The sequence below is a fragment of the Lycium ferocissimum genome, chromosome 6 (genome assembly GCF_029784015.1).
Source record: "Lycium ferocissimum isolate CSIRO_LF1 chromosome 6, AGI_CSIRO_Lferr_CH_V1, whole genome shotgun sequence".
NCBI lineage: Eukaryota > Viridiplantae > Streptophyta > Magnoliopsida > Solanales > Solanaceae > Lycium > Lycium ferocissimum.
In genome coordinates this window covers 28,553,531-28,570,310 of record NC_081347.1, presented here as the reverse complement: position 1 = coordinate 28,570,310, position 16,780 = coordinate 28,553,531, and positions in this window count along the sequence as shown.

The window sequence follows — 16,780 nt, the reverse complement described above, 5'->3', positions numbered from 1 at the left end:
ATCCGGTTTTGAAAGTCAGTTCGAATGTCTTTCTTGACCCTAACTCATGGTAACCTCGACTCCGGACGATTCAAGAAACTTTTGGTACCCTTCAACTCGTCAAATAAATCATCAATCCTCGTGGAGCGGTACCTATTCTTAATCGTCACCTTATTTAGTCTATAGTCAATACACATCCGTAACGAGCCATCTTTATTTCTTACAAACAACACAAGTGCTCGCTCCTGCGTAAGACCCGAAGCTCTGTCCGGAAACACATCGGGGAAACACATTAACCACCGGAATGTGACCGAATAGCCGTTGACTCATCTTTACATTTTGAACTCAAACTATATGATAAATGCAACCTTTGCGAACATCTTATTTCGCCTTGAGATAGGAAATAAACCTACCTCTTTGGCAAAGCTATATAACTTTTCCATTCAAAGACTAGGGGCTCTCCCGGAACCGAAACTGACCATCTTTGTTCCGCAATCAAAATTAGCTTAACAAAGGCCAACCATTCCATCCCCATAATAATGATCAAGTCCACCATATCTAACTCAATCAAGTCAACATGGTATGATGATTACAAATTATAACTACACAACCTCCGTATACTTGCCTAGCTATCACGAGATCACCAACAGTGTAGATACCCCAAAAAGGTCTAATCAACTCGGATTCCACCCCAAACTTACTAGAATAAAAGGAGTAACAAATGACAATGTAGAACCCGGATCTATCAACGCATATACATCACTAGAAGAGACCGATAGATAACGTAACAACATCAAGTGAAGAGTCGAGATCCTATTGACCAAACCCAATCCATAAATGCGGTTTTGAGGACCGCTCAAGCCGTACGCTCCTTCTTCCGCCTTTACTACGGCCGATGCCTAAGAGCCTTGCCTCGGAGGGCATACACGATGACGAGCCAGCTATTGATCCCGTGGGCTGAACCATACCTCTACTACCTCTTGATGGACACTCATACATAATATGGCATGGCCGCGCAACTATAACTAACTCTCGAACCTTAGCGGCACCGCCCAGTGCGTAACTTACCAAACCGAGTATATCCAGGTAAAGGTGGCCTCATCTAGGGTTGACTCATCTCTACACCGATAACTCGAGGCTCGGAACTCTAACTCCGATCCCGAATAAGTAGATCGATCAACCGACTTGTGAACCGGCGGAGGCGCACTAGCCTCAACGAATGGGTTGAATACCTAGATACTCGCCGCCTTTGACCATTTCGAACTCACCGATGCAGCCCGAAGATCTAGCTCTCTTACTCGCCCCCTAGCATGCTCACGCCGCCCTCCACCGCCGCTTATGCTCCTCAAGGTTCTAAGCGTCCGCCCCGAATGTGGGAAATATCCATGCCCGTTATGTTTGTAGGCCGGCCGTCGGCCGTCATCAATCAAGCGTGGTCCCAAACCGACCATAAACCGGTGAACCCGATCCTCCATCTCGCCTACAACATGTTGCAGATATCTAGCCAATGAATTAAAGGAAAGATCGTACTCCCGAACACTCATGTTCCCATATCTAAGGATCGGTGAACCTATCGTAGCTCTGCCCGGTTGATCTCTCTCGGCGACAAATAATGTCGAAGGAATCTATGAACTCGCCACACGGGTAGGGGTACTAGCCCCTCTAGACGACACCGATGTCATACCACTAAACAACAACATCTCGTAACCGGTACGAAGATAATTCTACCGACTCGCATCTTAAGCATGCATTACCCGCAACATCCACAAGATCCGATTTATAAAATTTTATGGATCCTCATCTAGTTTCGATCCAAAGAATTCGGTAGGTCCAAATTAATAAATCCGAACCGTAGCACCACAATGTTCTTGTCACCATAACCAGTACCCCCGACGCCGGGCTCAAGCGGCTACTAACTGAGTCAATAACTGAATAGCCTCTCGCATCTCCTGACCTGAGGCATCATCTGGAGGAACTGGAGGTACTGTAGCCGCAACCCCTCTGGAGTCAGCTGGGGCGGAAGGGCTCTAAGAAGACTGAGATGGGGCCTCACTCTGAGACTCACTCTGGCCCGTGGATACTGATGGCACCCGACTGGTACCTTCATCTAACACAACCTTCCCTCTCTGGTTGGCTGAAGCTCTCCTCCGCTGAAATCACAATACGTTATTAGAAAAGAAATCCTATTGGTATGGCTCTAACGCACGATCTAAGATTAAGAAAGAAAAACAATCTTTCTAAATCCCCCCGCGAAATTACAGGCAAGTGTGGCGCACAACACACCATAAGTAAGACTCTACTAGACACTACTGTAGACAACCCTAGGACGCGATCGGCGTGATACCAAGTTTGTCATGACCCAAACTGTAGGCCATGACAGCACTCGGACCCTATCCGCCGAGTACACAACATGATTTTCTAGCATGATAATAAACGAAGTGGACTTCGGGGTCACCGGATGAAATTACGCTTATACCATATGAGATATGTCTTTGAAATAGGGATGATGCCCAAGAAGACATACTATACAACTATCTTTGTCAAAACTATGCAAGCCGATAGAGCCATCATGAAAAACTATACAACAAAATATAGGTCGAAGCGGCCATATGAAGTCTAACTATCATGTTGCCTACAAGCCTCAATCAACCGGAGTATCTAACATAAAAAGGTCGAGGACGTGGCCCCGTCATACCCTTATGTACACAAAAGTATAACGCGCCAAAAAACTACAAAGAACTCCGGAACAAGAAGGAGTGCTCCAATATCACCGACAGCGGCGGCCTACGATTAGGGATGCGTCTATCTGTCTACGAACCTATAGGCATAAAACGCAAGACCTTAGAAAGGGCGTCGCACGGATAAAGTACCGAGTATGTAAGGCATGAAAAATAACATAATAAAGACATGAAGTTATCATGAGATAAAGAGAGTCAACTTGTTCATCGAATGCCACCGAGGGCGTATGACATGCATGCTCTCTTTTAAAACACACACACACACACATATATATATATATATATATATATATATATATATATATATATATATATATATAAAAGACACGCTACGGGGCCGCATCATCATCATTAAGCACTGTTTAGGACTGTCATCATCATTCGTACCCAGTAACGTTGATGTGCACAATAGGTGTCGTGCAGAGCCGACTATAGCGCGGCTCGGTGTCATATATATATATATATATATATATATATATATATATATATATATATAATGCATGCATGAGAGCACAAAGTGTTATGACTCTAACGAGTGACGTAAAGGTCGTTGCGCCTCAGGTTATCATTATGGAACTATCATCGTCAACATAACTTAATTTGAAGGATCAATAATAATAAGACAAGATCAATATCTGTCATAAAGAGGGTCAAGAACAAAAGCCTACAGCATATTTAGGTAGATTCATTATGGAATGACTTTCGTTTACGTTTCGTTTCATTATAGATCATCTAAAAAAAAAAGAAGAGTTAGCCTTAACATACCTCAAGTCATCCAAATAATCCAAAAATCAAGCTTATCACCACTAGAGTGACTCCTATAACAAAGGACTACATATACGAACTTAGATGGCGCTAGTATGTCATGTATATCAAATGATAATTAAATTTCCCTAAAATGAAACCAAAAAGCATTTCCCTTATTTCATGGCTACAACAACATCCACACACGTTGACACCAATTTTTACGCGTAAGATGTATAGTTTAAATTTTTATTTTTCCCCGAGTCCAAGACGGAGTAAAGATGCCTTTAAAAAAAAAAACCCAAAAAATTAAAAAAAATTGACGTTTTATTATTATTTGCGTAAAATTTAAAAAATTACAAGAAAATACAGTTATCTCGTTTTTACAATTTGATTTTAACATATACATTCCGTTCCGTAAAAACTGGGAAATATTTTAATTTAAAACAACGTATGAACTACACACTTTTGATCGCATTTTTAAATATTGATCAATCATGTCAATATTGGGCCATTTTGAAACTCGTATTTTTATATGACGTGTTATGAACTTTTTTTTTATTTTTACGAACTTACGTGTTATGTTTTATACAAATACATCGTTTTATAAAATTGTACATGTTTATTTAAGTTGTGTCAAGGGACCTTTAAATATTGTTTTAAGACCGGGGGGTTTTTTTTTAAAACTTGCAAAATATTTTAAAGGAGATGGGGGGGGGTATATATTACGAGACCAAAGTTGATGAGCAAAGTTGCAATGAGCAACTTTGTCCCTTCTATTCTCGTCGTGTATCTCTCTGTCTCGAATCAATGGCGATTTCTAGGTTCGGTTTCCGATCTTTCCATGGCATTTCATGTTTTCGGTAAATTCTTGGGTTTTGTCCCCCTTATCTTCCTAACCCTAAATGGCAGGATTACTTTTAAGTTTTAATTACGTTTTCATGTTTGATTCAAAATCTTAATTGGAATTTACTCTTGTTTTCTCCATGTCATAGGAGCCATGGACGGGGCCTTTGAGCCGTCGTTAACTTGGCACTATGAACACAATGGAGGGAATTAAAGGGGGAAAGCCCAAGGATCCGAATCTGTTAGGGATTTTGGGAATTCTATCCTTTAAATGTACTATGTGAATGTTGTGTTGTACCGATTTTGCGCTTGTGTGACTCACATTACTATCTTAGTATTTCCCTATTTTTTTAAATTTTTTATTCGATTTTTAGGGTGTAATCCATCGCATTTTTGCTTTCTGTGTTATTTGTAAAAAATCTGATAAGGTTATAGTACCGTTGGTACGAATTTGTGGAGAAATGGTTTTTTCTTTTATTAAATTTGAATTTGTTTGATTTAGGGTTTGAGAATGAGGGGGAAATCATGGAAATTCAAGTTTTACCTCTTTTGTCCCTAAGTCCTACTCCTATTACTATATATAGAGGTCTTATGACCATGGAAGGATCCAATTTTTCTTTAAAAAACCCTTTGAGTATCAAGAGTTCTAAGAAGTCTTAAATATTCCTCTCATATACTACACAAATATCCAAAATATTACTACTATACTATATATAAGAATGCTAAAAAAAGGTACATTTACTTTTGGAATAAAATTTATTACACACAAAATACAAAACAAGGTTGTTTCAAAGTTTCTTTGGGGTGGATATTTGAAGTGTTGATTCAACCCCTCTCCTTTGATCTTTTGGTTGCCCTACAAAAGGTAATACACTATACTAGTTCATTTTTTTCCTATTTTCAATCTTTTTGATGCACTACTTTTTCAAATATTTGATTTAAGTTGTTTCAAGTTGCGGTTTTTTTATGTAGCTTGGTATTTGAAATAATGTTGTTTATGTTAATATAAGAGTTGATTGGCTACTCTTTTATTGAAACTTTAAGGCTACTATGTTATAATGCTATATAATGAAGCTTAAATGTATTTTAAGTGTCAATTAATAGGTAATAAGGTTAAAACAAGTTTAGAAGAAGTAGATGTTGGTCCTAGTTGTTAACGTTTTATTGAAATTTTTCTGACCGTTATATTGTAATGATAGTTGTAATGGAGTTTAGGAGTTGTTAAATGATACTTGCTAAGTATCAAGGCTAAAACAGTAAAAATGAGTTAAGTGTTGGCTTAGGTTCTTGTTTAGCTTCATTAGTTGATCTTAAGGGATTATGGAGCTATCTTTCCATCTTAGTGACCCTTTTAAATATTGTTCCGTGATTTCGAGGGATCCCAGCTTTTGTTGTAACTACTTTAGTGCATTTTATGCATTAACTTGACTAGACTTGTTTAAAGTTGGTTTTAAGTCACTATTCTATGAATATAGTTTTACACGGTATTAATGCTACTTCTGCTAGTATGAAGTTGTTTAGTTGCCCTTTATAGATTTGACTTATTTTGTATAGCTAATGCGGTTAATTTACTTAAAGGTTGCTTAGTAGTTTGTCTTTGGCGTAAGGATGCTATGCTATAATGCTACTATGACGGCGTTAAAGGGCTTTTAAGTATTAACTGGTAGATTTAAGGTTAAAATAATCGATAGTTTTGTTTTCTTACTTATTATTTCATTTGTTAGTTTTAAGGGCTGATATCTTCACGATCGTTTGGTTACTGTTCTATAGTTTCCCAGCATTTTCTCCTATTATGGTTATTTAGCTTATTTTTCTAAGTTGTTGGATGACCCTCAATGAAGATGTATCATTTTGTTTGTTTTATAGATGTTTGCCATGTGTCCGCATCTAAAACTGCTAGGGTCTTTTAAAATAAGTTCATGTTTTTATATTTATTGATTAGTAATTTATGTTTAGTCCAAATGATGTTTTAAGTAACTCAAGTGGTCAAGTGATCTTTAGGAAGAAATGCCCCTGAAAAGGAGTTTAAGCCTTTTACCTTCCCGTGGTTTGTTTGAGTATTTTTTAAGATTGCAGGTATGAAATTGTTTAGACTTTTATGACCCTATGATCAATTCGACTTAAAAGACCTTGAAAATCAAATATAATGCTTGTCCCCGTATTTTACATATATTGAACTAAAAGTTATTTAGGCCTCTAGTTTGCTTGTCTTCTCCATGTCCATGATTGAACCGTTCCCCCTTTTTAAGACAAAGAGGATTTGCAACAAAAAAAAATATAGTTTTCAAATCCTAAACTACGACTGTCTTAAAAGCTTTTGAACCTTTAAAAATTTCAAACCTCTAAATTCCTCTATTTTTCACTAAATGGTGTCAAGATAATAAGGAGGATTTGTATGTTTTTGACTTCTGGCTTCACTTTTATGCACTCGTCATTTTTAGATCCTACCAGGCTCCTAAAAAGTAAAGTCATTCACTTGTTTGCCCCGTGAATCCCGGAACCGTTGGGCATGGTTTGAAGTTTTCTAATACCGAAAGTTTTTTTTGCAAAAAAATCAAGACTTGAAAAGCTTATGCGATTCTAGGAAAGTCTAAGTCCTATTTGGTCCTTTCGTGTGCTAAGCATCCTTTCCGAGAAATATAATAAGTAAATAAATCATGGAAGTAGAAGAATTGATAGATAAAGGGGCCGTGCTAGTTGTTTGAGTTTTGTACCGGTCGTTATGATTCTTGTAACTTTTCTCTTTCATCCAAACTTGTTTTCCCGTGGTTTATCCTAAAACTACATATTCCATTCCCCGCTTTTTCTTTTGAACTTCATGTATTTTGAATGGTCTAAACCGAATCTAAAGTTTGGCTTGTACCTCCTTTGTTTACCATGTTGCATCTCGTCATTTTTGCATTTTCTTTAGTTGCATACATGCTATAAGCCTGTCAAGTTGGAATTTATTATGCCCAATGCATTGTTACAAATCAAAGTTGCCATAAGAAGAGTAAGTGTAGTATGTGTATTAGACTTCATGACTCTGCTTAAGCCCTTTTGTGGCTTAAACACATGATTTCCACCCTCACTTGTTTGCAGTCTTGATATGTTTGAAATTAGTACTCTAAGTCTAAAAGATAGTTTCATGCCCCTTTCTTCTGTAAACTCACTGATCCTGTTTGACTACCCTTTATGGCCTATAAAGACTATGCTTGATTTTGCATTTGTGTTTGGATCTATCTCGTTTAATTCTAGAATTGAAACCAAGTTAAACCATCTTTTAAAAAAAAAAAAAAAATTCAGCAGATATTCCTATGAGGTCGTTTATAGATTAAAATGATCATTGAATTATTAATCGAGACCGCAGATCAAATGATAGGACTTAAACTAGGATCCGTAAAACCCGGGAGTAATTGGTGAGCTCGCACACGGTGTTGTTTGATATTTAGACTCGCTTGAGTCAAAACTAGTATAAAGAGGACCTTAGATCTTAAGCTAGTCTATGTGACTTTTAGGTAAATGAAGAATGGGCAAAAAAAAATGGCTTTCCGGTATTGGCTTAGCTTCTTATTGACTAAAAATGAACTCTTGATCAAACAATTCATTGCCTTATCTCTCTTAACTATTAATTTCCTTTTAAAGCTAAGAACATGGACCATGAGCATGATGATTGTTGCCCTATCTTGTTCCTTTCCCCTCTACCTCTTGGTTCTCGTATTTCTTTGCTTCACTATTCCGCCACTCGTTGTTCCTACTTATTTTGTCACCTTGAAACTTGCCCTACTCTCCTCGAGTGTGCTATTGTTGTTTTGAGCATTGACATTTGATATGCCTTGCACTATCACTCTTATAATTTCTAAAACTATTTGATTCATTTGTTTCTGTGACTAGTTGAGCTGTTATGTAACCTTCCTGTGTTATATGCATCGAAAATTGACATTAAGTTGCATTATTATAGAACTCTTTGTTGCTTGATTTTCTTTGACTTGTAACTGGAACTTGACCTTAAAATTGGGTGAATTTCGGGGTGGGGGGGAGGGAGGGGTTATGGCTCGCAAAATTCTTTTTCAAACTCACTTCATGGCCATCAACTTCAATTCAACTCTTTATGACTTTTCTCCTATGATTCTTTCCTTTCTAAAAATTTCTAAACCTTTACATCATCTCAATCATGTAAATAATAGTACGAAAAACATACCATAAATAATAGTACGAAAAACATACCTTATAGTGGAAGAACTTCACTTTATTCACCCCTTTCCAAGACTAAGTTCATCACCACCTTAAAGAGAAACAAGAAAATTATCTTCCATGAATTTTCTTTGAGATTTTGATGTTGATAATCTCTCTTGATGATATGGAAAGGTTGTAGAAGGTTATGGAGTATTATGGAAGTTTATGGAAATTTATGGAGAGTTACGAAGGTTATAGAACCCTCAAGAGTTCTCAAGAATTCTTTAGAAATATGAAGGTTGAGAAGATAGTGAAAATAATGAAAATTAATGGGTTAGAGAGGTATTTATAGGTGTGTGTTGGGTCGGGTTACTATAGCACCCGGGACCGTAGCACCCGTTCTGTAGCAGATTTTTTTACTCGTCCGCCTAATTGGTAATGTCCATAACTCCCTGCTCCGATGTTGCATTGACGAACAATTTGTTGTGTTGGAAATTAGACTCGAAGAACCTTATTTTAGGCTTTTGAAATGCCATAAAACTCCTTATATACCAAGAGATATACCCCTCCAAATTTGACCCAAAATTCTGACCAGAAGTCTGCCAACTTTTTTCAAATTTTCGACAAACTTATTTTCTCCGCTGTGCTGGGTCTCGGAATCTTTCGAAACTCTCCATACATGATATTTATCATTTATCATACTTGATAATAGTCGTTTCCTTTGGTTTCAAGGTTGTCCTTTCGGTTACGACTTACGAGATCATAATTCATCCTTTACTTCATTATTACGTACTTCCTATGGCTTGTACCTTCCAAAACTTTATGGGACGTCTCCGATACTCCATTAATACGGGGAATTACATGTCATACTCATGATCTGAAAGTGTGAAGTTTAACACCTACTAATGAGACAATTGGCTGAGGCCAGAGAAGAGGCGGACCGCCTAAGATCTGAAAAAGAAAGTACCACCAATGCTGAGGCTAGGAGACCTCCACCCACTTTCCCAAACCTGGATTTACCAATTCCTGATCACTTTCTTCAAACCCAGGCTGGGGCTCCCTTCCAGACTCCATTATGCCAAAATTCCACCCATGTGGGGAGCTCTTCCCACCATACCCCGGCTTTTCAATCACCGGCTTGCGCAACAAATACAAATGCTTATCAAGCCCCTCGGGCAATAGGGATTCCAATGACTCATCCCACGCAACCAAATGTCACCTTCCAAGAGCATGTCACTCATTTTGTTTCGCAATGGAAAATAGGAAGTGTCCGGGGCCCGAAAGACAAAATGCGGGAGGGCAAAAATTTGGGAGCCAGAGGGCCTGGGAAAAGGGGGGTTTTCCCGACCCACATCCCCCCGATTTGGCCCCAAAAGGCTTTAAGATTTAAATTTTACCACTTCAACGGGTAGGGAATCCGAGCCCCCCTGGGGCTTACGCGATCAGGTAAGGGGGGGAAAGAACCGATACGTTGTTTAGTCGAAGTCCTTTCGGGGCATGGAATAGTTCTCCCGAATTTTCCCTTTTGGAAAACAGGGAAGAAATGGCGGGATCGTTATGGAAAATTCCACTTTAATGTAAAAACGTACCGTCTTTTGGGAAAAATTAAAATCAACCAAACCTCCCGAGTAGCAGCCGGAGAAATGAAACGACGGTAAAACCCCCCATCCCAACCCGAGTTGGACCGCATTCTACGATCCCAAGAAGCCGTTTTTTGATAAGATGAAACCATGGGGGAGTTGCGCTATAGTTGGGGGAAGATATCGAAGATGGTTTTCCCCAAAGGATTGGGTTAAAATTTTTATACCCCGATTTTTTGCCTCTCGAAAAATTAAATAAACTAGGCTTGAAAGGAATAAGGCTATGTTGATTTATTTCATACGTGGTTGTTAGACCAAAGTGGAAATAGCGGGAAAGGCGGGGGGGAAAAAATGGGGAACCCGGGAAAATTTAAATTTTGGGAACGGGAAAGGCCACAAAATTTGGGCCCAAAAAGAATAAAAAGGCAATTTGCCCAAAAGGAGGGGGGGGCCGGCCAAGCCTTGGCCCAAGCCCCAATTTTTTAAATTTTCCAGTGATTAATGATTTAATAAAGCTTGAGAAAGAAAAAAGAAGGGAAAGAAAAAAAAAAATTTGAGAAGAAAAAACGGGGGTTGGGAAAGAGAGAAAAACAAGTCAAAAACCCAAAAAAAATTTTGATTCTTCTAGCAAAAAAACAATTCGGGTGCTCGTCAACGTGGAAGCGTTGTTTGAATCTTTGATCATTCGTTTTCACTCTTGGGACCTTAGGGACGTGTGAAGGAAGAAAAAAGGTAAGAACCAAACCTTTTTTTATGTGTTGTAAGTGGTGGGTGTGTTGTGATGAAATATGAATGAAAAACATGAAAATATAAATTTTAAGTAACCGGAGATGGCCTTTTGGCGTGTAGTGTTGTATGTTTGAGGATGAGAATTGTATTTAGCTTGTTGTGTGTTTGTTGTAATGTGTTGAAATGGATGGAAATCATGAAATTTTGAAGGTCCGGGGGTGGCCGTGTATGGGCTTTTTGGGGCCCATGGGACAATGTTATAGGTGTTTTGGGTTTTCGCGCGTTATATGATGTAAAAGTGTTTTGGGTTAATGATCCCAAGTTGGAAAAAAATTGTGTGGGCTAATTTAAAGATTAGCGTGGCTTAATAATTTTCTTGAACTTGAAAGGGTAAGGATGTTAAAGTATGGTTTGTTAGTGTAATTCTGAATTTTGGAAGGAAAGAATATATTTGGTGTTGTTCTCGGGTTTGGAGACAATTTCGGGAAAGTTGGAACAATAGTTGGCTTGTTTGAAATATTGTATGACTTTTTAAAGTGTTCTTGCATATGGTTTGAAGGGTTCGGTGGATAATTGAATGTATGAGCGTTAATGTTAATTTGATTATAGAAGTTATAATATTTGGAATGTCCCGGGTATGTAGAACATGTTTTTAAAGGGTTTGGGAATGTGTTTGGATTGAATATCAAAGTTGGAATATATATTGTAAATTGATATTGTTTTTGGTTGTTGGCTTGGTTGTTGTTGAATTTTTAAAACCTTGGTGTTTTTAAAAGAATTTTCCCCAAAAACCCGAATTTAATTTTTCCCCGGAATTGAATTCAAAAAGGGTATGGCTAATGTTAATATTTGGCGTTATGTAGACGGGGGACCAAGTTTGAAGGGTTTGACTTAGCTTGCGGCGGATAAAGGTATGGGCATGCTTTCTTTTTTGGCATGCTTTGTTTTAACTTCCAGCCGGGAATTCCCCCTTTTAGAATCCGAGCTTAGGTATGTACTTTGTTCTTTCCCTTTAAAAAATCTACTCTTTGATGGGCCCAAAAATAAGATTTTCATGTTTTCAAAAGATTGAATTTCAAGATTTTATAAAGAACTTTGACTACAAAAGGGCCAATTTAAACGCCCGTAACTTTTGCATAGGGCTCAATGCCCCAAAACATGTTAGGTAAGCTTATAAGGCATAATTTCCCCTAATTATCGTATGGGTGGGAGGGGGCCGCACCCGTTCGGGGGGCCCCGGTTTTATGCTCGTCCTTAATGGTTTTTAAAAACTTATGCTATTTTCTCTTCGACTTCCGCATATGGACTTCTTTGGTTTAAGAGTTTGAATATGATTTTTCATATGGTTACTCACGCTCACTCGTGCTTATTAACCTGTTCCCCGATCCCGGCCCCGGTTTGTTTCGTGCGCGTTAGAATACTTCCGGGGTTTTGGTGTTACGGTTCCCCGGCTCCTCTCCGGGGCCGGGTTCCTTTGGGGATGTGTTAGGCGTTAGGTTGGTATGATGTGTTACGGGGATTTGCCCCCGGAGATAGTTTTGGTGTGACCCTGGTGTGGCGCCAATGAAGGGGGCGCTGTTCTGACCCTGATGTTTTGCATTTTATCTAAATATTTTGATTTTTTGATATTGCCTCTTTTGTACTTTGCCATCATGACTCGTATTCCTTTACATACTCGACATATTCCGTCGCCCCTTTTCTTCGGGGGCGTTTCATCCCCGCGTCCGCTTCGGTGGGATCCCCCCGCCAGGCATCTACCCGGGAGAGCGCTCCTTCGCCCGGGGCCTATATTTGGTATAAAACTCTTCGATGCATATGTACATATTTTTCGGGACGAGGGGGCCCCCCCCCGTCTATGATTTTGTTCCCTTATTTAGAGGCCCGTGGCAGTCCGGGGTACGGTTCGTCCGACCTGGTGGGGTTATGTGGGGGCGGCCCCGCCGCGGGCTCAGGTCTGATTTGTGTATATTACGAGATTCGTACGTTATGTCATATGTTTTTATTTTGCGAGTCGAGCCCATATGGATTATGTATGATTAGCGGGTAGATCCATCCGAGGGGGCGTACGAGTGTCCAACCGACATTAGTCACGCCACGGGGTTGGGTGTGACAAAATTATCAGCGTTAGTCCTCGAAATGTCCCGAAAGTGTTAGAGAGCCCGTTTTCGGTGTGTTGTGCCCCACTTTAAAAGGAGGCTCGGACAAGAACCGCTCCTTTCCGATTTTGATCGGCGAAGCCGTGTTATTGGGATGATTTTTTTTAGAAATTGTATATTTTCGCTTCCCCCGAAAAGCGACGGCGGCCGGGGGCAAGTCCACGACCCGGCAAACAGTGGGCCCCGCAGTCACTACGGCCGTCCCCCGAGCCGGGCGTCTCCAAGGGCCGGCCGCGCCCCCGTATGAGGGGGGGGAGGGACCGGTTCGTCGAGGGCGCCCGCCGTTGGCCCCCGACCGGCCTGCCCCCGCCGGGGGGGGGGATGGCCCGCGAGAGGGGGGTGCGTTTTTGACCGACGGGGGCCCGGCCCAACGACGCGAGTGGGGCGGATCGGTACGGGGGGCCCCGGGGGCCGTGAGTTTTTCCCCCGAACCTGGGTTCTTGGGGAAAAACCCCGAAAAGACCCCAGAGTTTTTTGGGAGATGCCGACCACGGGGGAAAAGGGCCCGACGAGCCGGGGGGGCCTAAATCCGAGATGTGCGAAGGGTACCAGTTTTGGGAATTAGCTGGGAGGGACCCCCCCCGCGTGGGGATGAGTTCACGGGGCCGAGGCTTTTCCCTCCACCGAGCACGGGGGGCCGGGGGAGATTTCTATCACCGGGCCGAGGCCGGGGGGGGGTATTTTTTGGAGGATTTTCGCTCGTAATCGGGTACCGCAGACCGAAAGATGCATCTTTTTTGGGGGTTTGGGAAAGTATTTGATCGAAAATTTTCCCCGGGGCGCCCCGAATGGATTTTGCCCGCGTACGGCCGCCCGGGCATGGGTCCGGGGTTTCCCCGGGATCGAGCGGCGGAGCCGGGCAAGAGGGCCGGGTCCCGGGGTTCCCGGGATTCGGGGGGACCCCGGCGAAAAAGAATTCCTCCCCCATCCGAGTACCCCCCCCCGGGGAGCCCGGGGGTTTTGAGCGGGACAGCTCCGGGCTTCCTCTCACGACGGGCAGGGGTCCCGTCGCCCAATCCGGCCCCGTGTTCCCCCCGGGGAGGCACCCCCCCGGAAAATCCCACCCACGGCGCCTTTTTTCGGGCGGGGAACCTTTGCGGTTTGCCCGCGGGGGGTGGCGAGTGAGCGGCTCCCCCAGTTGGGTCCCGGGCCTCTTCCCCCGAAAGCCCGCCCGGGGCAGGGGGGGGCCCGGGGCCCGGGTCGTGGAGGGTCGCGCGAGCCCCGTTCCCGGTCCATCAAACCCGCATAACGCGACCCGGACGGGCCAGAGGCATTACCGTCGCCACGGGGACATAAATCCTTGTTAGAATTTATATTCTCTATACGTTCCGTAGTATAAAATCGCCAAGGGAAAATTTGAGGGTCGATAATCGGTATTGATAAATAACGGGATTAAGGCGTATTCATTGTTATTACGGGTTTGGGGGGGGGTAGCAAGAGAAACCCAGGACAAGTGAATAAATGGGGGCAAAATATAATTGTGTTACGGGGGGTCAAAATCCAAAAACACTTTACTTCAAGTTCGTGATAAAATCGGGGTAGGGAGGGGATTTTACTAATGTTAATCGTATTCCATCAATTTCGGGAACCGTTGGGGGGGGGAAATTCTAGGGTTTTAAAATTGAAGTTTTAAAGTCATACAATTTCCAAAAAGGAAGGGGGGCTGAGTAGTCTGGGGCTTAGAATATTCGGGGCGGAAAACTTTAAAGGGGCCGGTCAAAAGGGCTAAATCGAGTACGAAAAAAGGGGGCCCGGTAGAATCGGGCTAGTTGAGGAGTATTTGGGGATCTTTTGTGAGGGAGGTTTTCCGTTATATATGCGTGTATCGATAGATTAAAATATCCCCGATACCATATTAGTGGGGAAAACGACCCGAACCAAGTGACGAAAAAGAAAGGGATTAATTGGACGAACAAGTTCAAGCGAAAAAAGGGGAAAAAATAAGTGGTAATAAAAAAGTGCACCCCAAAGGGGGGGAAGGGGGGCGAGGCGGGTTCGAAAAGTAGTCCAAAAATAAGACGCTTGAAGGATATGCCACCGGGGGTTCCCCCGGGACAGGTAGCAAAAGATCCCAAAGAAAGAGGGAAACTGGACGGAAAGGGATAATCCGAAATTAGTTTGAGAACAGGAAGGGTCGACGGGGAATGATAAATAATTTTCGCGACGTGGGAAAAAAAAGTACGCTGCGGGTTGGCAACGTTGCCAATAAAGGGAAAACCCCCGACCCCTTTTACGACCATAAGATGCGAACTTCGGGACAATGTACAAAGGGGAAAGGATGTTATATCCCGAGTTTTTGCCTACCGGAAAAAATTTGAAATAAAATAGGTTGAAAGGAATAAGGTATGTTGATTTTATTTCATGGGGGGTTGTTCATGACCCATTAATGGGGGCGGGAAAAGGGGAAAACGGGGAAATTCGGGAAAATTTTTTGGGAAATTTTAAGAAGGCCACAACCAATTGGGGAAAAAAAAAAAAGAAAGAAGGGGGCCCGAAAAGGGGGGGGCCGGGCCCAAACCTTGGGCCCCAAACCCCCTTTTTTTTAATTTTCCATGTGATTAAAGTTTAATAGAATTTAAGAGAAAGAAAAAAGAAGGAAAGAAAAAAAAAAAAATTGGGGAAAAAATAGAGGGGTTCCAAGAGGGGAAAAAAGATCAAAACAAGCCTAAAAAATTTTATTCTTCACAAAACAACTAATTCAAGGGTGCTCGTCAACGTGGAAGCGTTGTTTGAATCATTGGGCTTGTTTTTTTTCCTTTGGGGGCCTTAGTGGACGTGTGGTAAAAAAAAAGGTAAGAACCAAACCTTTTTATGTGTAGGTGGTTTTTGTAAAAAATAATGAAAAACATGAAAAATAAATGTTGAAGTTGAACCCTGGGGTGGGCCCTTTCCGGTTTTTGTGTAGTTTGAGAGAGTTAATTGTATTTACTTTTTGTGTTGTTTTAAAAGGGGAAAAGGAGGAAACAAATTTTGAAGGGAGCCCGGGGGATGGCGTTTTGGGGGAAACCCTGGTAGACAATGTTTATGGGGTTTTGGGGGTCGTTGGTTATAGATGTAAAAAGATGGTTAAATCCCAAGTTGAAGCAAAAATTTGTGGGTGATTTAAAGATTAGCGGGTTAATGGTTTCTTGAACTTGTAAATAAAGGGTGTTAAAGTATTTTTTTATGTAATTTATGAATTTTTTAAGGAAAGAATATATTTTGGGGTTTTTCTCGGGTTTTGGGGACAATTTTTAAGTTTGGGAAAAATGTTTGGGTTGTTTGAATATTGTATGACTTGCTTAAAGGTTCTTTCATATTTTAAGGGTTCGGGGGGATAAGAAGTATGAGCGTTAATTTAATTTGATTATAGAAGTTAGTAATATATTGGAATGTCCCTATTAGTAGCAAATGTGTTTAAGGTTGGAAGTGTTTGGATTGAATATCAAAGTTGGAATATATATTGTAAATTGTTTTAGTTTGGTTGTTGGTTGGGGTTGTTGTTTTGGGCCCAGATAAAAATTTGGGGGTTTTTTTAGGGGGAAACCCAAATTTCAAAAATTTTTGTTTGTCGGGAAATTTAATTCATAAAGGCGAGGTAATGTTAAATATTTGGCGTTATGTAGATTTTGGGGTCCGGCTTAAGGGACTTAGCTTCAGCGAAAGGTAGAAGGCATCGTTTCTTTTGGCATGTCTTAGTGATACTAGGCTATGACCCGACCTTGGGGTAATTCCACTTTAGAATCCCATTAGGTATGTACTTTGTTCGTTCCTTAAAAAACTACCCTTTTTTGGGGGCCAAAAAAAGACTTTCATGTTTTCAAAAGATTGAATTTCAAGATTTTATAAAGCTTTTACTACAAAAGGGTCCCGA